General features: G+C 47.8%; 1 protein-coding gene across 1 annotated transcript in view; it reads right to left on the reverse strand.

Annotated features, from left to right (window-relative positions):
* Positions 1–14,312, reverse strand: part of SNX27 (sorting nexin 27) — a 2,194,393-nt gene that overhangs the window by 1,447,656 nt on the left and 732,425 nt on the right. The window lies entirely within an intron of this gene.

A 14,312-nucleotide genomic window follows, 5' to 3' on the forward strand; every position in this document is an offset into this window, starting at 1 on the left:
CCGTCCCGGAATGTGCGTCACTATGAGAAAGTGGTTGGTGGAGATCGCCCATTCCCACACTCTCAAGGACATGGTTCCCCCTTGTTTGTTGATGTACCAGACTACCGACATGTTGTCTGTCTGGACTGCAATAGTCCCAGTGGGAACAAGGCTTTGGAGTGCTTGCAACGCCAACAGCACCGCCCTCATCTGTAGGACATTGATATGCAGCGAGGTCTCCGTGTGGTTCCACATGCCTTGGACTGTCCTGCCTAGACAATGCCCCCCCAATCCAAGGCGAGAGGCGTCCGTGGTCACTGTGGTTAGGGGATGGGGCATAGCAAAGGGCCGACCTTTGAGGAGGTCCTGGGACTGGAGCCACCACAGAAGGGCCTTCCTGCAAACCCTGCTGAGGTGAATGGGATGGTTTAGAGGGTACTGCAGGAAGGACCATTGGACTTGGGGGGGTCCACTGCAGGACCCTCATGTTCAAACGCGCCATGGGCAGCAGGTTGATGGCAGCTGGCATTGACCCTAGGGCCCTCAGGACCAATGCTGCTGAAGGAGCTGGGGATTGAAGGATAGCCTGCACATGGAGTCTCAGAGTTTGAAGCCGGTCTGAAGTCAAGAGGGCTAGGAGCCGGCTTGTATCCAATCTGGCCCCGATGAAGTCTATGATTTGTGTCGGCAGAAGGGAAGATTTTCCTATATTGACTGTGATCCCCAGCTGGGGAGCTAGACAGAGAAGAGAGTCCCTGGCCGCGCAGAGTAGATGCCTTGTGGGGGCGGTCAGGAGCCAGGCGTCCAGATAGGGGAAGACCTGAATTCCCTGGAGTCTCAGGTTGGCCGCTATCACTGACAAAACCTTGGTAAACACCCTGGGGGCTGTGGTGAGACCAAAGGGAAGGACCCTGAATTGGTAATGACTGGCTCCTAGCCGGAAGTGAAGGCACCTCCTGGAGCGTCTGTCCATCAAGATGTGGTAGTACGCATCCTTGAGGTCTATAGAGCACATCCAGTCGTTCTCCTGAAAGAGGGGGAGAATGGATTGAAGTGTGACCATCCGGAACTTTTCCTTGGTTACTGACAGGTTCAAGAGGGATAGATCGAGGATTGGCCTCAAGTCCCCCGTCTTTTTTGGCACCAAGAAGAACCTGGAGTAAAAGACCGATCCAGACTGGTCTGGGTGGAAGTGCAGAATGGCTCTTTTCCAGCAGCTGCTGGATTTCCACAGCTGCGGCCTCCCTCTGATCGGGGGGGACATCGGGGAGGAATCTGGGATTGTGAGGGGGATAAAGAAACGGAATTTGGTAACCTCTGGATATGATACGAAGCACCTGGCGATCTGTCATGAAGGACTCCCAAGCTGCCAGGTGCCTCGAAAAGTGCCCCCCCACCGACTGCCTCCAGATTGGAGCAGTCGGGTAACCCCTCAGGGTTGCTGCATGGGCCGATCAGAAAACGATTCTCTGGACCCAAAACTCCTCGAACCCCCTCTGCTCCTAGGGCGGTGTCCACCCTGTCCTTCTCTGCCTCGGAAGGACTGGGTGTCCGGAGCGTCACGGGACTGTTGCGACTTCCGGAACCACATCTTCTGTCCCTTTTGGTTCTTGGAGAAGTACCTCTGGGGAGCAGAGAAGCGGACTCAGACGGCAGACGTCTACCCGTCCTTCTCGCTCTGGACTAAAGTTTCACGTAGGGTTTTGCCAAAGAGGGCAGAACCACTGAATGGGGCATTAGCAAAAGATACCTTAAAGGGTTCTGCGAAATCACAGTGTCGGAGCCACGCCTGACACCTCATGACTATGCCCGCTCTGCTAGCTCTAGTGGCTCCCTCCATAGCATGGGATAGTAGTCGCATAGAGGTATTGGAAATCGACCGAAGAGTGGCCATTCGGGCAAAATACACTTGTTTGTCCTCCGCAGACATGGACTCCGGGGGGGGGGGGCGACCCAGTGTACTCTTTGATAAGGTCTCCCTGGAGCCGTATGACATGTGCCATGTAGTTCAGTGACCTTACCGAGAAGGTAGCTGAACTGAAGACTCGCTTCCCAAGTCGGTCCATCGCCCGAGACTCTTTGCTAGGAAGATGGACTGAGGGACTTTCTTGGGCCAATTCCCTCTTGGTGGCTGCCGCCACCAACATGGCATCTACCAGGGATCCCTTACTCCAGTGCACTCTGTCGGAGGGGGGACTAAGGATCCTATCAGGTCTCTTCGGGACGGGCTCCACAGTGTCCAGTTCCTTCCATGCCCTGGTAGTGATCAGGTCTACCAGGGGGTCGGCCGGAGGGGACATCCAAGAGGTAGACGAGCCTGCTTCAAATGCCTCCTCGAACACAGATTCGTCCGTGGTAGGCTTTGGGGTGGACCACCCTCCTCTTATCCTGAGCATCTCCATGATGTCTCCGAAGGAGACATCTTCAGGGGGTTATCTTGGGGAGCCTTTCCCTTCCTCCAAATCTGTGTCCTCGGTTAAGGACTCAGGGGAGTCCAAGTGCCTCCTTTTGCACTTGCGCTTGAGGGACCTCCTCGGGGGGGGGGTCCGAGGAGGCCTCACCAGGCTCATCATGTCCCAACAAGGGAACTACCTGGGACGTTAGAGCAGGCTGTCCCTGAGACCAGGTGATGGAAGCCGAAGCCAACTGAGAGGGAGTCTGGGGCAGAGCCGTAGCTGTAGCTGGGGGCCTGGAATCCCTCGACAGAGCCCTCTCCACCACGTCGAAAGCCGAAGGAGAGCTGCTCTCTCTGGGATCAGAGAGCAAATCCTCCCTCGGATCCGATGAGTGGATCGGGGTCAGAGCCGATGCTATCAGATCCGATGGGCCAGTATGCTCCGACCTGGATGGAGCCAAAGGCAGACTGACACCCTTGGATCTGAAGCTCAGCTCTCAGCTCCGAGAGCTCGGATTCACCGAAAAGGGACCCGACAGACTCGAGGGCGCTGTCGGCACCAAAGTTCCCAATACTATCGGTGCCGACACCCCCCCGGCTCTAACACCGCTTGGCTCCGAGGACTCAAACCCGGGAAGTGGGTTGGAGAAGGAGCGATCAGGGCGAAAAAAGGGGTTGAGCTCCCCCCCCCGGAGGGGGGGGGCAAGAGCACTCCCATCTGCAGTTGGGCCTGGAGGAATCTTATCATCATCCGGTCCAAATCTGCGCCCATTAGGCTTCTAGTAGAGCTAGAGGAGGCCACCGAGGCGGGACGTGAGTGCCACCTCGATGACCTCGAGGGAGATCGGGCCTCCTCCTCCTCCGGTCCCGGTGAGAAGCAAGGTGACCCGAGCCGGGAAAGAGAAGGCTCAGAGGTCTTGGAGGGAGAAGCCCGCTTAGCTGGTGGGGCCGATGTAGAAGCCTCGGCCCACCGCTTATGATGCTTCTCTTTTCTGGCTTCCCTATCCTCCTGGCCCAAGGTGGGAGGTTGATTCCTGGCCAGGGGAAGGGAAGCAGTCGTGGGTACTGCCGCAGCTGCGACAGGCGTCACGGGGGGACTGGAGGTCGAAGCAGAGTCCAGGGGCAGAAGTCCCACCAGAATCAACTTCGACCTCCGGTCGTTAAGTGCCCTGGGGTTGAACGCCGCACAAATAGCGCATCCAGAGGAGAGGTGTTCAACCCCAAGGCACAACACGCACAGAGTGCGGCCATCCGCTGGGGATAGCTTATGGCCACACTCGGTACATTTAGAAAAAAATGTCTTTGGGGCCTCAGACATCACTGGAAAGGAGGACACACACACTAGGCCCCAACCACACACAGACACATGCCCTAACGTTCTCACGAGGGGGGGGATAAGCTAAATTTAAAATTAAAGAGAAAAACTACAAGGGAACGCTAAACACACGCACGACACTCTTTTTGACAGAAAAGATAAGAAAAAGGGTCAAAATTCTCGACTAATGCCTGGAACTCAAGGATCAAGCTGCTGGCTTCAACTGCGGCAAACTAGATCTGAGGTCAGGTAGGGTTGGCAGGGGATTATGGGTAGGGGAGGAGCTTGGAGCTCAGATCTCTGCTGTTGGAAACTGCCAGCTTGGATCCGATATGGATCCGAAGACCCATAGGTTGATGCCCAAATGAAGTTAACTACTTCAGATCAAAACAACTACACTGCCCCCAAGCCTTCCTCACTCTCGAGAATGCAGGCATCTGTGCAGTTACCGAGACATGGTTTAAAGCGGGAGACAGTACCCTGGAAGAGCAAGGTTTCAATGCTTTCCACACTTTCAAACCAGTAGCTTAATAGAAAAGGGCTAAAGGATTAAGTGCCTCAATATACATAAATAATAAGCTAGGTGGACAAACAGGATGGTATACTCAAGTTCCTCCACGTGCAGATCACCAAAGACAAAATCTCTGACCATATTCTAGCCAGCTATAGGTTATCATCCTTATCTCTAGAAGCTCACAAGGTATACTTAGACCTACTAGAGACTTACTATCCAACATAACACCCTACACATGGGAGACTAATTACTCCTCTACAGACTGGGAATCCTACAGAGACTCCTGGACTTTGTAATAACAAACACCCTTAATCAAACAGTGAATACACCCACTAGAGGCACCAACATACTGGCCCTCATGCTTACAAATAAGGGAGAATGCTGCACCCCCACCACATTCAATGCTTCACCTTCGCTGGTAAGGTCCGACCATAAACCAGTCTCCTTCGAAATCAAGATAGACTCTGTAATCCCATTAAAACCAATAACAGGAACTGTTACAAGGCAAATACCTTTTTGTAAATGACTATCAAAAGTCAATGCTACTCCAACAGCAGCTTGCGCTGAATTGCTCTCAGAAACTCTGTACAACCATGTTAATGACTGCATAGTGGCTGCTGTACCTACCAGAAGCAAGCACAGGACTAGCCCTAGAAACACATCATCCTGGTGGCATCTCAAATTAAACAGGATACACAACAAAAGGAATAAAAACTATAGCAAAAGTCTGGAAGGGTAATTCCCATTAATGCAAACTCTCTCAAAGTAAACAGGCAACTAAGAGGGCTAATTAGGTCAAGCAAAGCCAACTCTGAGGTTAGGACAGCCTCCCAGATGAAAGACAGCTGTAGAAGGCCTTATGGTTATGTCAAACACCTCAAGGGCAGCACACAGCAATGTGCTGAACTGGTGGTTAATGATGCTATGTTCACAGAGCCTGGAGATCTAGCAAGCCTGTTAGCAGACAAATTCAGTTCCAGCTTTAGCCCCTTCTCACCTCCAACTATCCCCTTAAAACTGCCCTCAAGCAAAATCCCCTCCAATTATTACTAGGGAGCATATACCAGCTCTATTCACTAAAGCCAAGAACTCTGCCTTAGTAGGCCCCGATAATATCTTAGAGTGCCTCCTGAATAGTCTAAAATATGACTTATCAGAACCCCTAAAGTCATTATTTAACTACAGTTTTGAAAAAAAACTGTGTGACATGTGAAGGAAGCACTCCAACGGTCATCTCTCACAGATACTGGAAACTACAGACCCATTAGTCTGACTAGTCTTATTTACAAAGCCATGGAAAGAATCATGGAAATTAACAAGGACAAAGGTGACCTTCAGATACTGGATCCATCCCAGTTTGGCTTTGTCAAGGGAAGGTCATGCGTTCTGAAACCTTGGAAGAGTCACTAAGGCAATGGATGAAGGGAAAACAATGCATGCTGCCTACCTAGATCTGGCTTCTAATACAATACCCCACTTAGGTATTTGTCAACAAACTTATAGGACTACGTATAAACCCTTTTTACAACACTCTGGCTAGCGAGCTGGCTCACTGATAGGAACCAGGTTAGAATCATTGATGTCACCTCCACAAAGAGGCAGATAACCAGTGGAGTAATCCAGAGCTCTATGCTGGGCCCACTCCTCTGTGGCATCTACTCCTCAGAAGTCAAAGCCAATGTCAATGGCCTCTGGCTGACCAAGTCTGCAAATAACTGGGAGCAGTCACTTGAATCGTCCTAACATGAGAAAACCCTTGAAGAAGGTCAAATACAGACAAATGCATGGCGCCAAAGCTATGGCTTAAAAACTCAACACCAAGAAATGCATTACTGTACCTTTTGGGAAGTCTACCACTCTGTGTAACCATGTCATCAATAAAACACTCTTAAAAATTGATTCACTTGGGATTGGGAATTCATGCAGATAGCAATCTAGCCTTTGACCAGCATGTGCTCAAGGTAGTAAGAAAATCCTATGTTGCTCAACATATAATCAAGGTCATGGGACTTGGCCCTCATCAGACTCAGAGTATAATGCCCCCTTCGGTATGTACCTGAGACACATGCAGCAATGTTTACAAAGGTCCCTTACATAAAAAATACAGAAGAAAACACAATGTCCTACACTGATGGCCTCAAAGCTCTCTCTACTCTGTATAATACAGACTTCTGAGAGGTGATCATTGCCTGGCATAGAGTGCATCTCTGGACGCTGTTTTGATGAACGTTTTCCACATCCACAAAATAAACAGCATCAGAACTACTAGATTAAAAAAACCTAAATTTTGCTTGTGACATAAATGGGACATGCTGGATATACAGGATTCTTAGAAAATTCACATTTCTTTGGAACAGTCTTTCCATCTATGTGAAGCAGAGTTTTTCTCTATCCCCTTTTAAGCGCAACCTGGACCAATGGATGGGTAATCAGAAATTCACCCCTGGTCTGGCTCCTATGTCACTCGACAGAGGCAGTCAGTAAATCACTATCTATATAAATCAAATTTGTGGGTCATATTAGAGGCAGTCAGTAAATCACTATCTATATAAATCAAATTTGTGGGTCATATTTTGGTTTCACAGCTAGGCTTATAAAGAGCTTAGTGGTCATTAGCCTAATATACACCTATGAACAAGAGACTGAAACAGAACATATTCAATGAGGGAACAGAACATTACATCCACTGGAAGGAGAACCTTTTCCATTGCTAAAAGAAAGCCTAGACATTCTGTTCCTTTTGGTCTTCTGGCAGCCTGCACAACTTCAAGATTTGCTGGGATCAGTGGATGTAGAACAGCAGTTAGACCAGAAGTTGGGGGTGACAATTCAATTCCTCCAGTTGTAATAGTATAAAATCCAACACAGCCCAAAACCTGAAAGTTTGAACCAAGACTCTTCTCAGCTACCAAAGGCAAGACAAACAATGGTCTCTCTTCAACATGGCCATTGCTAGCCCACACAGAATTAGAGGAAAGAGAAGAAAGGCAAACCACTACTGAAGAAATGAAGCATATACTAACAAGTATTTTCAGTCATACTAATTCAAAGCCATGACAGGAAAAGTTCAGTTTTGTACCTACCATAAATGTAGATGTCCGATAGGTATGCATCTGCAGTCATCACATATGGGTTGTCCTGCCTCAGGCAGCCCTTCGGTCGGCCGGATTCCAAAGTCTGGGTCTGGCCTCGGCTGATGTCGCACTTTCCCCGACGTCAGAGTGTCTGGGGTATAAAAGCATCGGCCGACGCCATTTTCCTGAGTTTTTCTTGCCCCAGATGCCAGGTGCCCTCTAAGGAAGGCTAAAATTTGGAGATATGCATTGCAAAAACAAATCCAAACATGCACAGTACTATACAAACAAATACACCATAATAGATCCCCCCAGCTAGCTATAAGAGGGGTAAGTACCCAAGAAGTATACCACAGAGGGGAAGGAGGGAGGGTAAACCTGACTGCAGATGCATACCTATCGGACATCTACATTTATGGTAGGTACAAAACTGTACTATGTCCTTCAAAGATGCATCTGCAGTCATCACATATGGGTAGAATACCATAGCCAATCTGGGGGTAGAGGTACTAAGTAAAATATGGTGTAGCTAAGATACCCTGCAGGACTGCCATAGCAAAGCCTGCTCTGGATCTGGAGAATAAAGGTAAATTGTAATGCTTGGCAAATGTATGCACGGAGCTCCATGTAGCAGCTTCTACAATGTCCTTGGTAGCCACCCCTCTTAGGAAGGCTGTGGTGGTGGCTGTGGCTCTCGTGGAATGAGGTCTAATGTCAGCTGGCACATTTTTTCCATGAAAGGAGTAACAAAAACGAATGCAATTTCCTATCCATTTTGAAATTGTCTGTTTGGAAATTGCTTTTCCTTGTGCCCCAGCAGCATATGCTAAAAACAGCTGGTCAGTCTTCCTGTAACTTTTAGTTCTGTCCAAGTAGTAGCGCAACTGTCTGTGTATGTCCAGGGTGTGCAGAAGTTTCTCCCCTTTATTTTGTGGTTGTGGGAAGAATGTAGGCAAGTGAATAGCTTGGTTCAAAGATACCCTGGATACCACCTTTGGCATAAATGTAGGATTGGTTCTCAATGAAACTCTGTCCTGATGAAAGATAAGAAATGGCTGTACTGCCATTAGAGCTTGTAACTCAGATACTCTTCTTGCTGAGGTTATGGCCAGAAGGAAGGCAGTTTTCCAAGACAGAAACTGTAGATCTGCAGATGCTGCTGGTTCAAAGGGAGGAAGTGTTAGTTTTCCAACACAGTTAAGGTCCCAAGTAGGTAGAGGTGGTTTCCTTGGAGGATTGATGTTTTTGATTCCTCTTAGAAACTGTCTCAGGAGAGGATGAGAGAAGACAGGTGGATTAACATTGTATTCTGCTGAAATTGCTGAGGCATGTATCTTAATGGAAGAGTACGACAGGCCATTGTGGAACAATTCTGCCAAATATTCCAGTATATGTGCCATGTTCATCACTATCACATCTAGGCCCTTTGTTGTGTTCCAAGTGTGAAATCTTTTCCATTTTGCTGAATATGCCTTCCTTGTGGAAGACCGTTGAGCTTCCATAATAATATCCTTCACTCTCTGGGATAGCTTATCCTGAGTAGGAGTCATGGTATTTTCCAGGCAGTTAGCTGCAAGGTTTTCAGGTTGGAATGCAGAGTCTTGAAATTGTGCTGCGTCAGTAGCAATGGCCATAGGGGGAGAGGCAACGGTTTCGTCTGTGACATGCTCTTTAACAGTGGGTACCAGTGCTGTCTTGGTCAGTTTGGAGCTATCAGAATCACTCTGGGCTGCTCTGTCCTGATCTTCAGTAAGACCTTGGTCATCAATGGGAGAGGTGGAAAAGCATACACTTAGAGCTTTCCAGCTGAAAGAGAGAGCGTCCACTTTCCATGCTTGTGGGTGGTATGTCCTTGAGCAGAATTTCTTCAGTTGATGATTGTGGGGGGAGGCGAACAGATCTATTTCCGGCCTTCCCCATGATTGTGTTATGGGTAAGAAGATGTCTGGGGTGCAGCATCCATTCGTGTGCATCCATGATATTTCTGCTTAAGCTGTCTGCCAATATATTGTCTTTCCCTGGCATGAACTGGGACTGCAGCTGTATATTGAGTTTCAAGGAAAGTTCCCATAGATTCATTGCCAGTCTGCAAAGAGGGTAGGAATGGGTGCCTCCTTGCTTGTTTATGTACCACATAACTGTGGTGTTGTCTGCCCTTATGAGTAGGTGGCCTTGATGAAGAAAAAGTTTGAAGGCCTCGATTGCTTGTATCACTGCCAGCATTTCCTTTTGGTTTATGTGCATGCACCGCTCTTTTTGTGACCATAGCCCTTGGATACATCTGCCCTCCATGTGTGCTCCCCAACCTTGGTCTGAAGCGTCCGTAGTGATGGTTTGGTTGGCTCTTGGCTTGCTGAAGGGCAACCCGCTGTTCGACTGGCAGGCTTGAGCCCACCACAGAAATTCCTTTTGGAGGCATGGAATGAGTGGGATCAAGGTTTCTAAGCTGTGACTGTGCTGAGCCCATAAACTCCTTAGGTACCATTGTAATTTTCTCATATGCAGCCTTGCTTGTGGGATCAGAAGAATGCAAGATGCCATGTAACCCAGGGCCTGCAGTATTTTCCTTGCAGTCAGCTGAGTTTGTCTTGTCAGATTCTTGAAGTAATCCGGTAGTTGTTTTTGTTTTTCTTCTGTGAGAAAGGCCATTTGGGTGGTTGTGTCTAGATCCGCACCCAGAAAAGTTATTCTTTGGGATGGAACAAGTCTTAATTTGTGGATGTTGACTGTATATCCCAAGGCCTGCAGTAGGTGGATGGCATAATCCAAGTCCTTTAACAAAGTTTGCTTGCTATCCGCTTGTATAAGGCAGTCGTCCAGATATGGGTAAATTTGAATCCCCTGAAGTCTGCAGTGTGCAATTACTGATGCCAGGCATTTCGTGAATACTCTGGGTGCAGTAGATAAGCCAAAGGGCAATGCTGAGAATTGATAATGCTCTGACCCTGCAAGAAATCTGAGGTGTCTTCTGCAACTTTGTCTGATAGGGACATGCAGGTATGCCTCCTTGAGGTCTAGAGTCACCAGCCAAGACCCCTTGCCCAGCATGGGAAGGAGTTGCTGTAGAGTCAGCATTTTGAATTTTGGCACAATGAGGTAAGTATTCAGTGCGGACAAGTCGAGAATAGGCCTCCATTGATTTTCTTTTCTTGGAACAAGGAATAATCTGGAGTAAAATCCTTGGCCTTGTTCTGAAAGAGGTACCTTTTCTATAGCTTTCATTTGTATTAAGTTGGAAATTTGTTTCAAAGCCTCTGCCCTCTGATTTGGTGGCAGGTCTGGCATGCCTTTTCTTTTGGCAATGTGTGGAAATGGAACCTGTATCCTTTGTCTATTATTTGCAGTGTCCATGTGTCCCTTGTAATGCTGTGCCAATTTTTTGAAAATAAAGAAAGCTTTCCGCCCAAAGGTGCTTCTAATTGAGCCCTGGTCGGCGGAGTCAAAACAAAGTCATTGAGTCTGTCCTGGTGTAGCAGTTGTAGTTCCTGCACTACCTCTCTGGTTGGGAGGCTGCCATTGACGGCCTCTGTAGGAGCCTCTAGCTTGCCCTCTACCTCTGGCACGCCTATTCCTGCCTCTCTGAGATCTGTCTGAGTCCGGACAGGACCAATTCTTAGGCCAATTTCTGCTGAATCTCGGTGGCTGGACTTGCAGAAAGTCTTTGATAGTTTGCACAGATTTTGCCTTTTCTTCAAATTTCTTTAAGACCTCTTGAGCCGTGGAACCAAATAATTTTTGCTTTTCCATAGGAGCATCCAAAAACTTAGCTTTAACATGGTCTGGCAGAGATTGTTCCTTCAGCCAGGCATGCCTACGTATGACTGCACCTGTCATAGCTGACCTACATGAAGCTTCCAATGCATCATAACCACACTGCAAGAAATGGTTACTAACCTGCTGGGAGTTATGTACCAGATCCTGAAGGCATTTGCGATCAACGGGTTCAGAAGAAGACAGTTTCTTATGCAATTCGTCTAACAAATACTCTTGGTACTGTATCATATGAAATTGACAATTTAATGCCCTCATGGAAAGAGTTGCAGAAGTATACACTTTCTTACCCCATCTCTCTAAAGCTCTGGACTCCCTTTCAGAGGGTAGGGGATTTCTAGCAGTGGCAGCTGCAACCCCTTTTGGGCCCTGGGAAATAGTTTCTGGATCAGCAGTGGGCCTTGTACAGGTGTAGATGTGAGTCCGGGACCCTGTAGTACCTATCAGGTTTGGCAGGAGCCGGAGGGAGAGAGTCAGGGGCTGTACTAGCATCAGAGTACACATCATCAATAACATTCAAAACAGGAGGTATACCTAAAGGCCTATGCTGAGGTAAATGTAAAAAGGTCCTTTCTAGAATCAGAGAATTCCTGACCCTGCCATTGAAAATGTTCTCTCAGAGTGTAATGTCTCTCCAAAGGAAAACTCTTCAGGAGGGGAGGCCGAGGGAATAGAATCTTCAGCATCAGAATCCTCGTAGGCTGAATAAGCCTCCTCCTGGTGGTCTGACAGAGTAGAGCCATCAGTGGACTCATCTGAGGAGTGGGGGTCAGAGGGCTCAACCCTGGGCCTTTTGTCTGGAGGTGGTTGAGAGCCCCTGTCCGGATGAGGTTGAGAACCTCTAATTAAGGAGATAAGATCTTCTGCTAAGCTAAGAATCTATGAGCCAGTAGAAGGTCTCTGAGAGGTAACCTTGGGAGGCAAAGCTTTAGTAAGTTTAGCAGCTTTAGCCCTAGAGAAAGCCTTAATGGACATGGATGCAGGAGGTCTGGCTGCACCACATGCAGGAGTAGACTTGTCTAAAGGAATGGTGTCGGAAGGTTCCTGGACACCAGTTTCAGAAGGTAATTCAATCACCGACTTGGCCGGGGCCTCCGGGGCCGAGGTAGTCGGTTGTGCGGTTTCGGTAATCGGAAGTACCAAGGACTCTGTTTCAGCCGAGACTGAGACACTCGCGGTAGGCCTGACCGTGGTTTCAGCCGAAACCGCGGCCCGCGTGTATCGGTCCTTGTCCTTCAGTTTCTTAACTAAATGCGAAGTCGGAGTCTCCGACGGCATCTTGTAAGCAAAACTAGCCCCAAAGAATTCCTCTGCAAACTCCGACCGACATCCAAGAGTTCGTTGGTTGAAGGAACCACAGGCTGAACAGGCCGAGATGTCATGGTCTGGGCCTAGGCAGGGGAGGCAGTAAGAGTGGAATTCCTTATGAGGTATTTGTTTCCCACAAGTTAAACAATTATTAACTTTATCTGATATCGGCTGAGGCAAGAAAGAGTCCCCAACGGGGTACTTAGCTTTTTCGAAGTCTTCGGTAGCTGAATCACAGGAGCTGGCCGACCGGCACTTGCGAACTGCTTCTGCTTCGGGCACCACGCGGCAAGAAAGACTGAGGAAAATGGCGTCGGCTGATGCTTTTATACCCCAGACGCTCTGACGTCGGGGAAAGTGCGACATCAGACGAGGCCAGACCCAGACTCTGGAATCCGGCCGACCGAAGGGCTGCCTGAGGCAGGACAACCCATATGTGATGACTGCAGATGCATCCTTGAAGGACATGAGGTATTTCTTCTGCTGCAGAAATCTATCAAGAGGGACTCGCTCCAAGATTATCTTCAGCAAACATGTCTGTTATCTTTAGCTCCAGTAAAACAATGGAACTACATCTTTTGCAGTGTGTCTGCCCATCTACTTTCCAAGCAGGCGACAATGATACCCTGATCAAAGCTCAGAGTTAGATTAGCATCACCTATCTGTACAGGGAGCAGATGTGCATAGCACCTTGTTTATTTACAATACATAACACAGTCTAACTATCTGACAACTGAATAATGGGCTTCATTAGCAACTCCAACTACAGGCAACTTTCGAAGCAAGATATACCACGCATTTCTGTGCAGGTCTGTATGCAATCTTGTCATAAGGGCTCCAATCACCATTCATCACGAGGGACTCCAAGTGGTCTCCCCAACACACCAGTGAAGAATACGCTGTCAGAAATAAAGAATAGTCTGTGGCAAGGAGGGAAAACCTCACAGACTAATGGAAAAATCCACCACAGGGGTTTGACATAAGCTACACAAGTGTTAGACAACTGCATCCTCTGTCACCTCACCATCCACTTAGTTATCTAGCATGAAGATAAGCAAACAAGTAGTGAAGATGGTGGCTACCAAGCCACTCAAAAGGAGCAGAAGGGCACGAGTCCTTACAAACTTCTGTTCCCTCAGACAGGATGGCAAGCGCATGAATTCCCAGACTCTCTGCATAGGCAGGAATGACAGACAGAGAATTTCATCTCCACCATAATAGAGTTCTCTAAGACAGAACTAAAGAGAACTCCTGCCAGACAATGATTACAAACACTTGGACAGAACCTCCAGAATCCAGTCATCCAAGAATGGGAACTGCAGAAGTTCTTTGGTTTCAAAAGCCTCTCGACTAGAATCCTGGAAAATACTTTTCACAAACATAAAAATCCAAACAGCAGCATCACCTAAGGGAAATGACATTGACTCAGTTGACTGAATGCTTCCTTTGAAGGTACCAAACACTAATGTGAAAGGCAGTGTCCATTATGACAAGTAACATCATTCATGCTCCCCCCGAGGAAGCAAAAGTACAGTTGTGTACACTTATCATAAATGTAGATGTTGGAGTGTATTCACTGTTGCAGTCATTACATTTGGGTTATCTGCTTGCAGGTAGCCCTCAGTGGCCTGATTAAAGTCTTGGGTCCTATGTTGGTTGCTGTCTCTTCTTCCATGACGCCAGGGGTATAAAACATGTAGCCAATAACATTACATCAGTTTTTCTTGCCCAAGATATCAGGTGCCCCCCTAATGGGAAGAAATTAAATGTTAAAATACAATGGCATACCGCCAACAAAAAAGCAAATAACACCAAAAAGCTTTTAAGCATAGTAAAGGAAAGTAGAGGTATAGTCAAAAGAAGTTAGGGGCTGGAAGGAGGGTAACCAGGACTGCAACAGTGAATACACTTGAACATCTACATTTATAGTAAATGTACACAACTGTACTATGTTTT

The sequence above is a fragment of the Protopterus annectens genome, chromosome 8.part0 (genome assembly GCF_019279795.1).
Source record: "Protopterus annectens isolate FY-2018-M chromosome 8.part0, PAN1.0, whole genome shotgun sequence".
Taxonomy (NCBI): domain Eukaryota; kingdom Metazoa; phylum Chordata; order Ceratodontiformes; family Protopteridae; genus Protopterus; species Protopterus annectens.